This window comes from Lissotriton helveticus, chromosome 12 (genome assembly GCF_964261635.1).
Source record: "Lissotriton helveticus chromosome 12, aLisHel1.1, whole genome shotgun sequence".
NCBI classification, from domain to species: domain Eukaryota; kingdom Metazoa; phylum Chordata; class Amphibia; order Caudata; family Salamandridae; genus Lissotriton; species Lissotriton helveticus.
In genome coordinates this window covers 785,575,420-785,590,390 of record NC_136073.1, presented here as the reverse complement: position 1 = coordinate 785,590,390, position 14,971 = coordinate 785,575,420, and the positions used below count along the sequence as shown (strand labels likewise).

General features: G+C 44.0%; 1 protein-coding gene across 1 annotated transcript in view; it reads right to left on the bottom strand.

Moving 5' to 3' along the window:
- Positions 1-14,971, bottom strand: part of INTS3 (integrator complex subunit 3) — a 649,525-nt gene that overhangs the window by 598,914 nt on the left and 35,640 nt on the right. The gene's annotated exons all lie outside the window — the stretch shown is intronic.

The following is a 14,971-nucleotide window of genomic DNA, read 5'->3' as shown; positions in this document are numbered from 1 at the left end:
TTACTTATCTAATAAAAATGTTCATTACATTACGTTTGATTGTAGTGAGCCTTATTAATCAGCAGGTGAGTAACGAATTATAAAAATGAGTTTCTCCCCCTTTGCTTCCACCTTGAAAATTCCATTGGTGGCTAAAGCCCTCAGAGGGCAACAAACCAGCCACCAGCTACATTTTAAGGCTGTAAAATTCAATAGACTTAAAAAACGTTGTATATTCAGGGTTTCTGTGAAAATCTCCTTTGCGATAATACATTTTTAACTCGCACTAGAGATACCAACAGAGGGCAGGCTGGCCAAAGCTGTGTTTTCACAATTTTCAGTGGCCTCAGGGCATGGCCTTTGGCTGGTTTCTAAATGTCAGTAGGTTCCCAGGCACTTTTAGTGTGAGGAGGAAAGACGAGCTTGCATGTGGTACTGGGCAAGGATCCATTTTGTTCCCTTAACTTTGCACCTTCGCAATGATTTTCACTGAGGAGTAGATTCATATGAGGCCAAAACTGTCTAACTAGTATTTCTAGGCAGCAAAAATATTAAATGTATTAAATGAATAATCATAACCTACTTCTATGCAGGTAGGTCCAATCAACCATCCACAAATCAAACTGCTGTGACTTCCGGAACAGTCATATGTGCAACTTTCCTTCTACAGTCAATAACCACTTGGATGCTAAGGCTGTTTTGGATCATTAATGCAATTTCCATTGAAATCAATGGAAACTCCATGACGAGTTACCCTTGTCATTAGCATCCAAGTGCCGATACCTACCAAAGGTGCTATAAAATGAGCACATGAGAAAAGGGTCAGGCGGAGATAACTTCACGTATACGTCTTTGGCTGGCAAGTCCTTCGGAACTGAACTTTTCTCAAAGAGAACACCTCAACATAATTAACAACAAATAATGCTAACAAGTGCTAGAGGTTATTGGAATGCCACTGGTATTTGAAGCCACTGCATCACTAGATGCCACACATCTTCAGATGATTCAGAACCAACAAAAATATTCTTCAAATATTGTTTATGTTTCTTATACTTTTATTGTCTAGAACCTGTTAATAGGGTATCGGGTTTCTGGAGCTAGTTACTCACTCTTTTCTGTTTATATAATGGTATAACATTTGCATTAGGATGCCATCCATGCACACTGTGTGCCTCTGCTGGCATACCATGATTAAACATATCGACTTTCCATCTGGAAAGAGCCAAGATCACGAAACCTGACATCAACCTGACTTTACCTATCATCACTGCACTATTCCTTGGCTGCCGTCCCCTATGTTACCCACCCTGCACTTTGAACAATCCTTCAGGGTGATGAGACTGCTTTTCTAGTTTATTGCATCGTTTTTGCTTCTATCCCTTATAGTAGTCGAATATTATGACTGTTTGTTTTACCATATACTGTTTCTATTTGTTTCCTTATCCCTGGACTCGCCCCTACCATTTGTCCTGTACTGTAAAGCGCTCGGATACCCTCACGGGTCTGGTTCGCGCTCTATAAAACACTAAATAAAAAAATATATAAAAATAGTTCAATTATCTCTGTTTGCGAAGGCACAAGGTTCACAACAAAGATGCCCACCTCTAAAAGGAAGTCACTGTGTAAGAAAATCCTTAATAGCCTAAACTCCTTGAAGGGCACTGGTACCTGTGTAACGAAGTAGAAACATGCAACAGGAACAACAAACATGGCCTCAAGTGAGCCTTCTTTTCAAAGCAGCAACGTTTTGTATTAACTAATGTAACTAAAAACCAAAATGAGTCAAAAGATAAACTCTTTCAAACTAGTATGTCTGGGTTAAGAGTTGATACTTCAAAGCAGTTGAGGTTCCACACTGGTGAGAACAAAAAAGCTTGCCAGATAACTTCTGGGGGTCAGATTGGTCCAAACAGTGCAGTAGAAGTTTCTTCGGGTGAATGAAGCTACATCTGTGCATAGTTTCTGAAGCAAAGTTAAATTAAGGAATATGTCTTCTCAAAATAGTTCTAGTCACGAGGTTAGGTAGCTTTACATGTGGAGGAGGATCCCCCGGATGATAAAACTAAATGCATGTATGCTTCTCTATGGAGCTGGACTCTGCACTAAGCCTCAGTATGATGATGTGCTCAAATGGTGCCATTTGTTGAACGATGCAAGGTCAAGACGGCGGAAATGGCTGGCTCGCTTGTTCCAAATTGTCCATTTTAAAGGTAGCTAGTTTTATACAAAAGATTCAGACTTGGACATCAGTCAGTGTCTGTTCAGGGTCTTCAATAATTAGACAATCACTGCGGAGAATAGTCCTATCAGGGGAGGTCAATACTCTGGCTGGTTTGCTATGACAGTCCTAATGGCTGCTAGTAGGCCTTCAATTCAAATTGTCTCAAGGAGATAAGCGACTTAAATACTGGTGTCCCAAAGGTTTCCTGTAAAGAAACAATTGAGCAAACTCACTCAGGACTGCGGAAACCGCAGAAATGAACCATCACATGACGGAGAACTCAGTCAAGGCAAAGCAAACTTCTGCACTGTCTTCTTTTCAGCAGTGCTACAAACATTCCTTTTTGTGACGAAGATGCCCACTCATCTTCATAGCAAAAGAATACTGGTGCCTGCCTGGGGGAGGATCAGCAGGAGCAGTATAGAAGAAGACATCTACATTTGAACAGAGCTGGCACGTGGCTGCCCCAAAGTGAGCTACACAAATAAAGGGAGTGCCTAGCTTCTTTCACCATGGCACACAGACTTGTTAACCTTCCCGCACCAAATCTTAAAATATAGAAGGTTGGCATTTGTGTGCTTCTGATGCACCGAGAAGGCATTTACTTTCTCCGTAAATCATGGGCGTGCCTGGCAAGAGACAGAGGGACTTTATCCTGGTCTCTCTAGAACCTATTTTAACAGTCTGGCAGTGGCAGCCTGAGAAGGGAAGGAGTGATAGCTGTAATTGGCCTAAATACCGACGGATTACCTGCTAGCCCACCGTTTTAGATTCCCATCAACAAGTGTCTGGTGGACGTAAGGAAGAGAGCCAAGAGATGCAAAGCCCGGGTTCTAGGAGAGGCCTCTGGCTACAGAACTGCAACACAACAACTAAGCCTCGAGCCTTAAACCAAAGAGAAACATACAATAAATAGTGTCTGAAGAAATTACATTAAATACAGTACATTAAGGCATGCCTACCACCAAGACACATATCCCATACATGTTAATATAGGGAAATTACACAAAGAACAAGGGTGCTTTCACTCCTTGGTTTATCCGGAAGCGGTGTCAAGACAATGGTTAACAACCACTGGCAAAGCAGTAGGCCCGGACTTGATAAGCGTGCAATTGTTTATTTTCTTGCAAACAAAAGCAATATGCAAAAATAAATAATTGGCAATGCCAGTAAGTCTTGTGTATGTAGCTTCTGAAAAGGTTAATTAAAAAAAAAAAATTATGGCAAACACATCCTACAGAACTAAAAAGGAATACCTAGACATGGTAGCCTTCTGCGTGCAGTAAAGAAAATGCAAACACATTTTCGGTGCAGTTGTTTTACGAGTGGAGTACTGTTTTAAACGACAAGACTTTCAGTTGTAGCACACCTTTGTTATTATAGTTTGTGAAGAAGACAAGAATAATTCAACTCCCAACTAAGCACTACAAATGTTACAATGTCACTTAGACACTTTCTAAAAATAAAACGAAACAAAGGAACCCGATGTAAGCAATGTGGGCTCGCTTTGTGCAGTCACTCAAAGTGAAAGGAGACAATGGGTAAAATGGGCCGACCCAATGCCCCGTGCGGTATGCTGCTGCGAGCGGAGCAAAATGTGAAGCACAATTCAACAGGCAAAAGGATGAAATCAGCGGACCAAAAGCTGCCTCCACCATGTACGTATATTATGTATGATTTTGGGGGGAAACAATAGTCTGGCATGAGCGCGGAGGTCACCTCAAATGCCAGACCTACAAATGCCTGCCAAATCTATAAATACGTAAAAATAAACGAGTGGTCCAGCAGCCCAGGCACTCCAGCTGGGCACTGAAGTGTACTCCTATTCAGGTAGCTGTGCACATGTTGGCATACAAAACGCCATCTCTAACTGGACAAGACAGTCAGTGGACAAAGGATCTACGCCCCCGCGCTGTAAAATGTGGTGGATGAAAGCGACATGTGATTAACATAATGTACATACCAGTGATCGAAGAGGGCTGACCCATAGCCACCTTGCATGTTCACAGGTGTTCATTTTTTAAATGAAAACTTGAGGCTAATTAACATCTAAAGCGGTTTCTAGGCTACCTGAAATGCTTCAGAAATAAAATGGGCGTGATAATGACAGACTGATAAACACTGCCAGTGTCACAAACATGAACACCGGCTCACGAGCCTGGAGTTCACCCAGTCAGTGAGGCAAAATTGTCTCACTCTACGGAGATGATTTTTTGCCAGTGCAGATCAGCGAAGCATCTCTTTTGGTGCTGGTAAGTACAGTAGACGCACATGGACTATGCAAGAGTTATTAACTTTGCCCATGTGTATTAGCCAATGTTTTACACCAGCGTGGCTGTTGTTCAGCTCAAAGTTAGGTGGGTAGAGCAGAGGGGTGTGGGGTGTTCGTAGAGTGGAATGGTGAAGAGTAAAGAGCCGTGGAGTGGCATACAGTGTCATGTAATGGAGTGGCACACTGGTGTAGAGTGCTGTAGAGTATAGTGTTATATATAGAGGGTCCCAGACCAAAACACAATTCCTGATTTTGAACACACACTATTTAAATGAATTTTAGAAACACACACTAAATGAAGGTGAACAGTGTTTTTAATCCACTGTACCAGGCAAACAATGAATGTTGAAAAATCAGACATTAAATATACATGATTCAATGCGCCCACAAAGAGAGGGGGAGGGGGGAGGTGCAGGGAGGGGGATGTATTTCACTGGATTTTACATCACTAGTTAACATTCAAGAACAACAACATAATACATAGTTCAAAACATAATTCCACATACATGAAAGCCATGGAACATGACATATATCATAGCAAAAGATTCCTAAGGAGATACTCCTATAATGATTAATATATCAAACTAGGGTTAGGAGTTCCTTGTTGTAAGGTGTAGATGTCTACGTTTCGACCCCGATGGTGTAGGACAGTCGATCCTTACTGCGTGGGTCTTCGTCAGGACGTGATAGGTGAAGGGGAGGGGAATGATGGGGCGTTTAACTCTTGTTGTAAGCACCGAGGGTTAAGTCATGGATCAAAATGATTACCGGCTACATCAGTGTGGGTTGTACACCGTGCTAAGCCGGCTCTTTATCCACAAATTAATTGACGCACGTTGTCAAGCTTGGCTCCGCATTATTACTCCGCGATAGGGTTTGGAGGGCCAACCAGCCTTATTCCTAAAAAGACCTTTTTCAGTTGGGGCGCGTTGTCACAAAAGCATCTGCAGTGAACAAATCCGCAATATTGTGGAAAAGGCCAAACCGGTATTTTCTCTCCGACCAAATCAGGGAAAAACTCCGTCGATATTTAAAAGCCGCGTGTCACCATCCGCGCTGCTGACGGAAAATTCCGATAGTGGTGCCTGCGCGCCGCGTCTCCTGGAAACCAAGTATAGTGGCACAGAGTGCGGCAGCACAGCATTCAGTGGCGCACAATACAATGTCATAGAATGCAGTGGTGTAGATTAGAGTGTAGCACAGTAGAGTGCAGTGGCATACAGTGCAGTGGTGTAAAGAAGTAAAAAAAAGTGCAGCGGCATATGGTGCAGAGCAGAATGACAGAGTGGTGCAGAGTAGAGTGGTGCAGAGTAGAGTGGCATAGAGTTTAGTGCCGTAGAGTGGAGCAGCATAGAGTGGAAAGATGCAGAGTAGAGTGCAGTGGCGTAGAATGCAATGGTGCAGAGTAGAGTGGCGTAGAGTAAATGTAGAAATGTAAATGTCGGAATTTGTAAAGCGCACAGCTACCTCCACCGGAGGTGTCCCGGCGCTGTCCGTATACCGCTTAGGAACCCTTCCTGGCTTTCCTGGGAAATGTCCACTCCTGGGCACCCCCCAGGTGCAGCCAGGCATCCCAGCGCTTTTGGGGCCGTTGTGGAGACTAAGCAAGCTATTGCCCAGAGTTGCAGCGTGGGACCCATGATCAGAACAGGCACTGAGGCGAGAATATCCAGTCAGGTGAATTAATGAGCTGGAGTCCCGCCGAGGCGGGAATCGAACCATGGTCCCTGGCCATAGCTCTGCATCAACGTCTGCCAGCTCTAACCATTGAGCCACACTTCTCCAGTGCAGTATGCATGGTGTGGTAGCACAGTGTCACTACATACAACACATTTTCAATTGAAATGATCATTACATTTGCACAGACATACAGTTTTACTAATATAATTATACAGCACACAAACATTGTGTGGAAATGGCTTCACCTAATGTATTGATTTGTTTGATCATATTAAAGTAGGTTTCCAACACCCTTCAGAATTAACCAAAAAATGTGCTTCATTTATCCTGTGCTGATTCCAATTTATTCTGAAATACTTGCACAGTTCACTTAAATAATGTTGTGTGCGCTAGAAGAAAAAAATAAACTTTCCTCTACCCCCAGTATCCAGCAACACTGTTAAATAAATCCTCTCACTCTGAAGTGAGAGAAAGGAAATTAAACACCAAGCTCCCTCTGCAGACAGAGCCTTAAATTTGACCTGTCTTTGAATGCACAGCAAATTTGACAAGATAAGAACAAGATTTACAGGCCTGTTTACAGAAAAGAGCACTCGTGGAAGAACACAAAGGGCATTGGTGTGAAAAGGCTTTGCTCCTTGTGAGGGACAAGCTTAACCTGGACAGCCTAAATAAAGCAATTAAAGCCAGCAAACAGAAAACTATAAAAAGGGAGTTACAAACCACAAAGTGAATGATCAGCAACAGGTGGAATATATTCCCAGGTAATCTTTCTGAATGTCCCCAAGATGTCTATAGCAAACCAGACGTTTTCTAGGCTTCGACCTAAAAAGGCAATCTCTTAGGCGACAGGCAGTGTTAGAACACCATGGATCAGCAACGTAACTATCCACAGCGTTTAGTGTATACATACATCAAAATACTCACACGCCAAGTATTAAAGCGGCATGAATTTCATAGCTATGCTGACGTTAGCCACCAGGTTAATGGCATTTCTGGGGTCACAGCTGCAGAAGATTGGAAGTTTCAGTATATTCTCCATTACAGACCAGTGGAATAACACAAACTCACGCCGCTGAGCATGTACAGAACCAACACAAATATCAATCTTATTCAGAGGGTCAATAAAAAAATCTGAACTAATTTAAAGAATTTAGCAATAGTTTTTGACGGATGAAGAAATATGGAACGCCAAAAAAATCCACAAGGCTCTTTCTTGCAACAACACCAAAACGCAGTAGAATGTTTTAGAATATGAGCTTTAAAACCTTTATGAAGAGGAGCGGTTGTGAAGTGACACCTGCAAGTGCTTTAGTTCCACTTTTAGTTCTGGGGTACTTCTGAAAGAAGGCGACTATATATGTTTTTGTGTCATACTGTAACTCCATGTCCTTAACTCAACAGGGTGCGACAGTTTACAGAGGAGCCGTTCCAGGACTGGGAACGAGAAAATGTACTTATAAGGAAACTAAGTCACCAACAAGACAGACGCCGCACAGTGACAATGACAGCAAGGAAAAGAAGGTATCATGAAAATGTTGCCATCAAATACACATGCCCACCCTAAAATATCTGCTACCTCAAACTTTTCTTGGCTGGCATTAATGACGAGATTGGTGATGCTAGGTTGAGAAGGGGGGTTTACACTACTTCTTGAGGGCATTAAACTCAGAATTCAATTTTAACCAATTTTGTGAGTTTGTGACAAGAAACACATTCGTCCTTCAGTCCCTTGTGAAAGATGCGAAATAAAATATCCTAAACGCGTCGATCTAACAACGTTTGCCAGTTAAGATACGTATACATTTTCTGGAAAATGAAACCATACGCCGAAGATAGTTGCTAAGGATTGAAATGGTACTCCAAAAGCATCAACTGCATTAAAATTACATCTATACCTTATCTGGAGGCTCTGTGGAGTCAGTCACTGCAAGCTTGTTTATTCAGTTTCAGCATCTATTGCCGCAAACATTTTGATTGCAGTTTTTTGATATGAGACATGTGATTTCGATCGATTACTATACCAACTGCTGAATATAAATTCACGTTTTATGTGAAATGAGCATAGAGAGAGAGACAAATGCAATTCACCATTCAAATCTGGTACACGGATGTGTAGCTTTTACAGCACTAGTTACTGACCAAGTGTCACAATGGTACACAACCATGCAGCTATCTTATCAGTGTGCAGCCACGACAGTGACATCTTGAGTTGTCTTTGAAAAATGAATGATGGATAATCAGTTATGTCAGTGTTACTTCCTTAAGTATTTTGAGAAAACAGCATGTGCAGGCTTAATATTTGAATAACGCAGTACGGGCAGACTGAGACTAGTGTAGTTTAATGTATTTGTATTGCCATATTTTAATACAGAACTGTGCACCAATCTATGTCATGTAGAATCATTCCAAGACTCTTGCCTAGGATGCACTCAGTACAAAGCAATGCCCCAAGTATGCCACGATTCAAGTACACGTAACTGGGTCGCTTTGTAGTAATTGGAGATAGAGTAAAAGCCCAATCCTCCCTTTCCTCTTGAGGTTTAAAAAAAGAAAACAAGCATTTACAATGCAATGGTTTCGCCTTTGGAAAAGTTAAAGTTATTGGCATTGTAATTGACAAAATTTGTATTTATGTGTTGGCTTAATCTCTGCAGTCACTCTGCACTCTCTAGCACTCCCTACTCACTCTGCACTCTCTAGCACTCCCTACTCACTCTGCACTCCCTAGCACTCCCTACTCACTCTGCACTCTCTAGCACTCCCTACTCACTCTGCACTCTCTATGCACTCCATAGCACTCCCTACTCCCTACGCACTCCCATGCACTCTCCACTCCCTATGCACTCTCCACTCCCTATGCACTCTCCCCTCCCTATGCACTCTCCACTCTCCACTCCCTATGCACTCTCCACTCTCCACTCCCTATGCACTCTCCACTCTCCACTCCCTATGCACTCTCCACTCTCCACTCCCTATGCACTCTCCACTCTCCACTCCCTATGCACTCTCCACTCCCTGTGCACTCTCCACTCCCTATGCACTCCCTATGCACTCTCCACTCCCTATGCACTCCCTATGCACTCTCCACTCTGCACTCCCTATGCACTCAGCACTCCCTATGCACTCTCCACTCCCTATGCACTCTCCACTCCCTATGCACTCTCCACTCCCTATGCACTCTCCACTCCCTATGCACTCTCCACTCCCTATGCACTCTCCACTCCCTATGCACTCTCCACTCCCTATGCACTCTCCACTCCCTATGCACTCCCTATGCACTCTCTACTCCCTATGCACTCTCCACTCCCTATGCACTCTCCACTCTGCACTCCCTATGCACTCTGCACTCCCACAATATTCTGAAACTCAGTTTCACCATTTACGTTAACCGTGCGACTCACGACACGGTGGGGATGGCTAAAAACTCAAAATTGGCTAAAGGTTCCTCTACAAAAATAGCACCATACCAACAAAGAGTTTGTACTATCTGTCTGAAGAAACAGTTGTGTGGGATTTTGGCTTCAAGGCTATTACCCACTGAGTCGACGGGATTTATGTAACTATTTTTCCCTTACAACAATCCCACTTGTTTGAAGATGTTCTTAAGCAAATGGGATATTCTAGTACAGCCATATGCCAATGTTCTTTCTAAATGACGCCATGCATCTATGTAGTTGTCTGCGTTGTGAGAGATGCATTGTATTGATTTGTGAAACGCAGCACTGGCAAAAAGTGGAGTGTAGAAAGTAATTAGGGGTGGAGGTTCCGAGTGGTAGCTCCCCACATGCACTGCAAATCCGTGGTTAATGTATCCTGTAAAACAAGGCCATGAAAAGCCACACATTGTTGTTTTGCCTGGCCTTGTAAACATGGTTCAGCATTGTGCGCCAATGGAGTGTCAAAAAAAGTGACGCTCCAGTGGTGCAGAGGCCTTGTAAATATCCCCCCAATTTCCTTAACACAGGACATTCCACCACGGTCTGATTTATTTTTAAACATTCCACCGCAGCATATTTTTCTTAAAAAAACACATACACCACAGCGCCCTCACAATGCCGCAATAAAGTAAGACATAGATAACGAGGCAAGTTAATGGTGCTTATTTTACGTTGACGAAATCGCAGTAAATCTGGCCTGAACTAATAATCACTAAGCTAAGATAAAACTCAGTCTGTGGTTTTGCATGAAAGGGAATAGAACTATTATATTTAGGGCAGCATTAAAGTTTCAACAACCATATATGAAGAAGGCCTTTGTTAAGTATGTGCTTTAGAACTTATAAGAACTGTTAACCCATTATAAATTCAGGAAAAGTTCCCAGAATGCAAAGGAAAACAAGCATTGCGAAAGGCACTAGGCAAGCAGGTGTGAAGTTTCTTTTTCTTGCTGGCATATGAAAAAACAAAAAATGAAGAACAGATGCCTACCTAAACATGGCAGCCACATGCTTGCAGTAAGTGTTAAATTTAAAAATATATATAATCATCAAATTATACTGTACTACAACAGTAGGAGTGCTTCCTACCAGGAGGTTGAACTCTGAACAGGTAGACACCAATTTTTCAGTCTAATGCACAGAGCAGGAATATATGATTCTTAATACCACAAAAATAGGAGCTCTTGCAACTGCTTTACTGTAAGGCGGAACAGCTTTAACACACAAGGTTGACTGAAAAACAGAAGTATAATGAACGGGAAAAAACGAACTGGCAAAGTATTGGCCCACCTGCCATAGCACTGAAGTGAACTTCTGTTTACAAAGATGTGCACGTTATTACATAGGTGCAGTCTTTCGTAAGGAAGCCAAAGGCTGAAGGGAGCTACCCATGCTGTACCGTGGTGGGTGGATTCTTTTATTTAAGCTTTTTAAAAATCAGGCCACAACTATAAAATATGCTTCCAAGCCAGGCCTAAAAATGGAATGGGCCAGTTACTCGTAAATGGGCCCGAGAAACTTAAAAGCTCTGCAGCACTACAGAGCCCACAGCATGCTCTGCGGGGACACACGTCGAGTCTTTGCATACGTAGCAGACACAAGCATTCGTCCTTCCACCTGCACAGCAGGGACCTCAGTCCCCCCCTTGGATCTGGGCCCAGCCATTGTCGACGCGTACGTGCCGCGAGCTCTACCGGGTTGTGAGCAAAGCATGGGCACAGGAGACGCCCTGTGCTAGGTGCTTCAAAAAGGGAAACGAGGGTTGGTTGAAAGTGCATCAACGAGACAATGTTTCTCAGCTAAAGAACGGCTGTTGTGCAGCAAGAAAACGCACTTTGCTATAAATATACATTATGGCAAGTGCATGACGTAAAAAAACGAATAATCACAAGTTAACCCTTCATTAACGGCCCCGGGGTGCAGAGCAAATATACAGTTTACGAGATTCTTGCAAAGGACGCAGGCTACCACCCATATGTTGCTTGGCGTGGGAGTGCTAGGGTACATAACATCACGTTACGTGTAACCAAGGTGCCCCATTCCATCAGAGACCCCGCCGCACCCCCTGCCCTCGACCGCCTCCTTACCGCGGCTCTTCAGTTCCCCGCCTTCTTTTTCTGACCTTCCAACTTCAGCATCTAAAACTCGTTGTTTCTATTTTCCAGGTCTAAATTGCAACCCAACTCTTTCCAGCTAGCCGTCGGCAGGAGAAATGTGCTTGACCCCTCAGAAAGAAGAAAAAAATGCAATGGCAACATCTTCACACAGTACTAACGAAAGAACTGGAGAGCTGTAATGTTTACCATGTGGGGAGGCGGCAGGTGACGTCACACATTAAAAAAGCGGGAGGGGGGCGGGAGAGGACACGAACGGCGGGAGGGGGGCGGGAGAGGACACGGACGGCGGGAGGGGGGCGGGAGAGGACACGGACGGCGGGAGGGGGGCGGGAGAGGACACGGACGGCGGGAGGGGGCGGGAGAGGACACGGACGGCGGGAAACGTGCACAGGAAAGCGAGGGTAGGGCGGAAAGGCACACGGAGGGGGCGGGAATGGACAGCGCATCAGTGAAAGGGGAGGGAACGGGAAAAAACGTAACTCCGCCCAGGGAAAAAATCTCAGGAACGCCCCCGAATCTGGTCCGGCCTTGACGGACAGATCCGGCACTCAATGGCTAGCCTCCATTTATGGAGCTAGCCAATGAGAGCCGGGGGACGTTCCCGAAGTGCTTAGTGTCGACATAGGATTTCACCTGCGCTGAAAAGCTGCGCAGAGCGCAGCCTTTCGGCAGGCGAAACCCAAAAATTGTTGCGACCCGATTCCTTTTCCCTTGCTACACCAAAGTCAATAGGGCTCTGTGCATGTCATCAAAGATTTCCAAATCTTAGTAGGGGCATCAGGAGGGTGTACGCAGTCTGAGATCTATACTCATCTTGAAGGCATCTATGAATCCTAGCCAAGATGCATATAAACACGGCCCTTTTCTGTAGGTCAGCTTTCATTAGATCCCAGAGTCTTGGCATATTTGCTAAGTAGCATGCTGTAACAGATTGAGTCAGCTGAACACCTCCCAGATACCTAATCCCCAGGTCGCCATTTTAGAGGGAACCTTAAGACAGCCTCCACCCACCTTCCTCATCTAACCGCAGTGGTAGATCAGGGTTGTTTTCCATTTATTTTGCCACCAGAGAATTTGCCACTATCCTCCAGGATATCTATCAGCGCCAAGAATGAGGCACCCGACTCGCTCAATGATGAGAGAATTTCGGCAAAAAGAGAAAAGGTACGCTCCATTCATTGAATGAAATGTCCTTTATGCTCTCACAATTTCGTATTTTCATGGAGTTCTATATGCATTACATATAGCATAGGTGACAAAGGGAAGGGAAGTCTTAAGTTGCTGAACTTGGACAGTCTATTAACACTCTCACTTTGAGGATCTGGTAACTGGCCATTTTCATATTTATAAATGGAACCCCTAGGTCAAATTCATAATTTTTATTCAATTTCATAGATAAAATCATAAAAGACAGATCATTAAGAAACAGCATAAAGAATTTCCGTGCCGAACCCCTAAGTCAAATTTTGCTAGCTCCAGTCTCATTAAAGTCCATTCCAGCTTGTCGATAGCTATTGCAGCATTCACTGCCACGTGCTCGGCTATCAATTATTTCTATTTCGCCTTTTTGGCAAGGTGGACCAGCCTTCAAACGTTATCAAAAGTTTGTCTGCCTGTAATAAAGCCTGACTGGTCTTCATGTATCAGACAATGAGGATCAGGGCAAGCCTCTTAGCCAAAACCCTTCCATAAAGTTTGAAGTCAACATTTAGCAGATGCTTCATGTTTGGCTATCACCAGAATTACGGCCTCCTCCATAGTTGTGGTGGCCCTACCAATTTCCCGAAATTAGTGGACCATCCTATTGGGATCTGGTGCTAATTTGGCTGCATGCCATTGATAGCATTCTCAACTTAAGCTGTCGGGCTAAGGAACTGTATTACGTTTCAGTGCTTTAATTGCACATTTGATCTTGCCTTTTTAAATTCCTAATCCCTTGGCTTATTCTCTTGTGATGTGGAGGAATGGAAGGCTTTTCAGAAAAAAAACTGCCTCACTGCTTCCACCCCCTTACTGCTAGATATAGCTTCATCTTAAAAGGACTAAACCATTTCGCCTTTTATCTTGTTGCCGTATGTTACGTTTCCATGATTCATTTTTTGACCCATAACTCTGTCACTATTTATTTCGGCTATATTAGGCAAGAGTTTGTGTGCCTTGTCACCCGTTTCATAGACCATCTTTTTCAAGGTCAAGGGGAGCTCTTACCGCTTTGTTAATATGCAGGGTGCGAAGTTGTGATCTTGTATTAGTTTGTATTGTCAGGTCTGCCCTTAATCTAGTTTCTTTGTATTGAACTTGCATTCATATAGCACTTACTACCCCTGAAGAGGCGTTGATGATCCTCTTAAGCATTCCTCAGTCTGCCTGTAGTTTAGCCTGCACTATGCCCCTCTCCCACTTTAGAGTGGCCACCACTGCTACCAACCTGCCCCTTATAACCTCTCTGAACGTGTCCAAGAGAGTGGGCAGGAAGATCACCTCTGAGTCATGCTTTTCCGAATATTCTTCTATGGACTCTGTAACGACCTCCCAGCTAATTAAAACAACAAAATATATACATATCTGCAATTTTAAATTCTATCATTTCATCGCGATAACAGATTGAAAATAAATCTATAATGCAGCATCGGCATGGATGCTTAGGATGGGCTTAGCGTTTGACGCAGGCCATGCGGACTGCGCCGAGCGTGGACTTCCTACACCTAGCTTGGAACTGCCCTGACGTCAGGAGCATCTGGATGGCAGTGTTCACAGATACTCCATGCATCACAGGTCATTCCCCGAGTGCTCACACCGCGTTGCACTGCTGGGATATGTTGGTGAGGTCCCCCCAGAGATGAAAAGATTGACAGCAGTGCTGCTGCTGACCAAGCGCAGGGTGGCGATATATTGGGGTAGACAGCCGACACCTAGTGAGACAAGTGACTTCACGATCCTGGATTTTTTTCCAGGAGAAGCTTGACGCATACTGGGATCTCATGCTTGCTCGGTCTTGTCCTAAACAAATATGGGCACCACTGGTAACATTCCTTAGAATACAGGATCCCACAGATGACGCTGCAGACGATCTCCGGAACCTTAATTTGGCTGCGAATTAGTGACCTACATCACGAGGAACCCCGATAACTTGCACTACTAATAGTGAGGGGTATCAATCAAACCTGCTGTTAGACTAGTCGCTATGATGCTGGACTCAGCCACCTCGGCTGATTATTCACTCTGCTGAGTAACAATGTTTACTCCCTCCCCCCAAGCTTTCC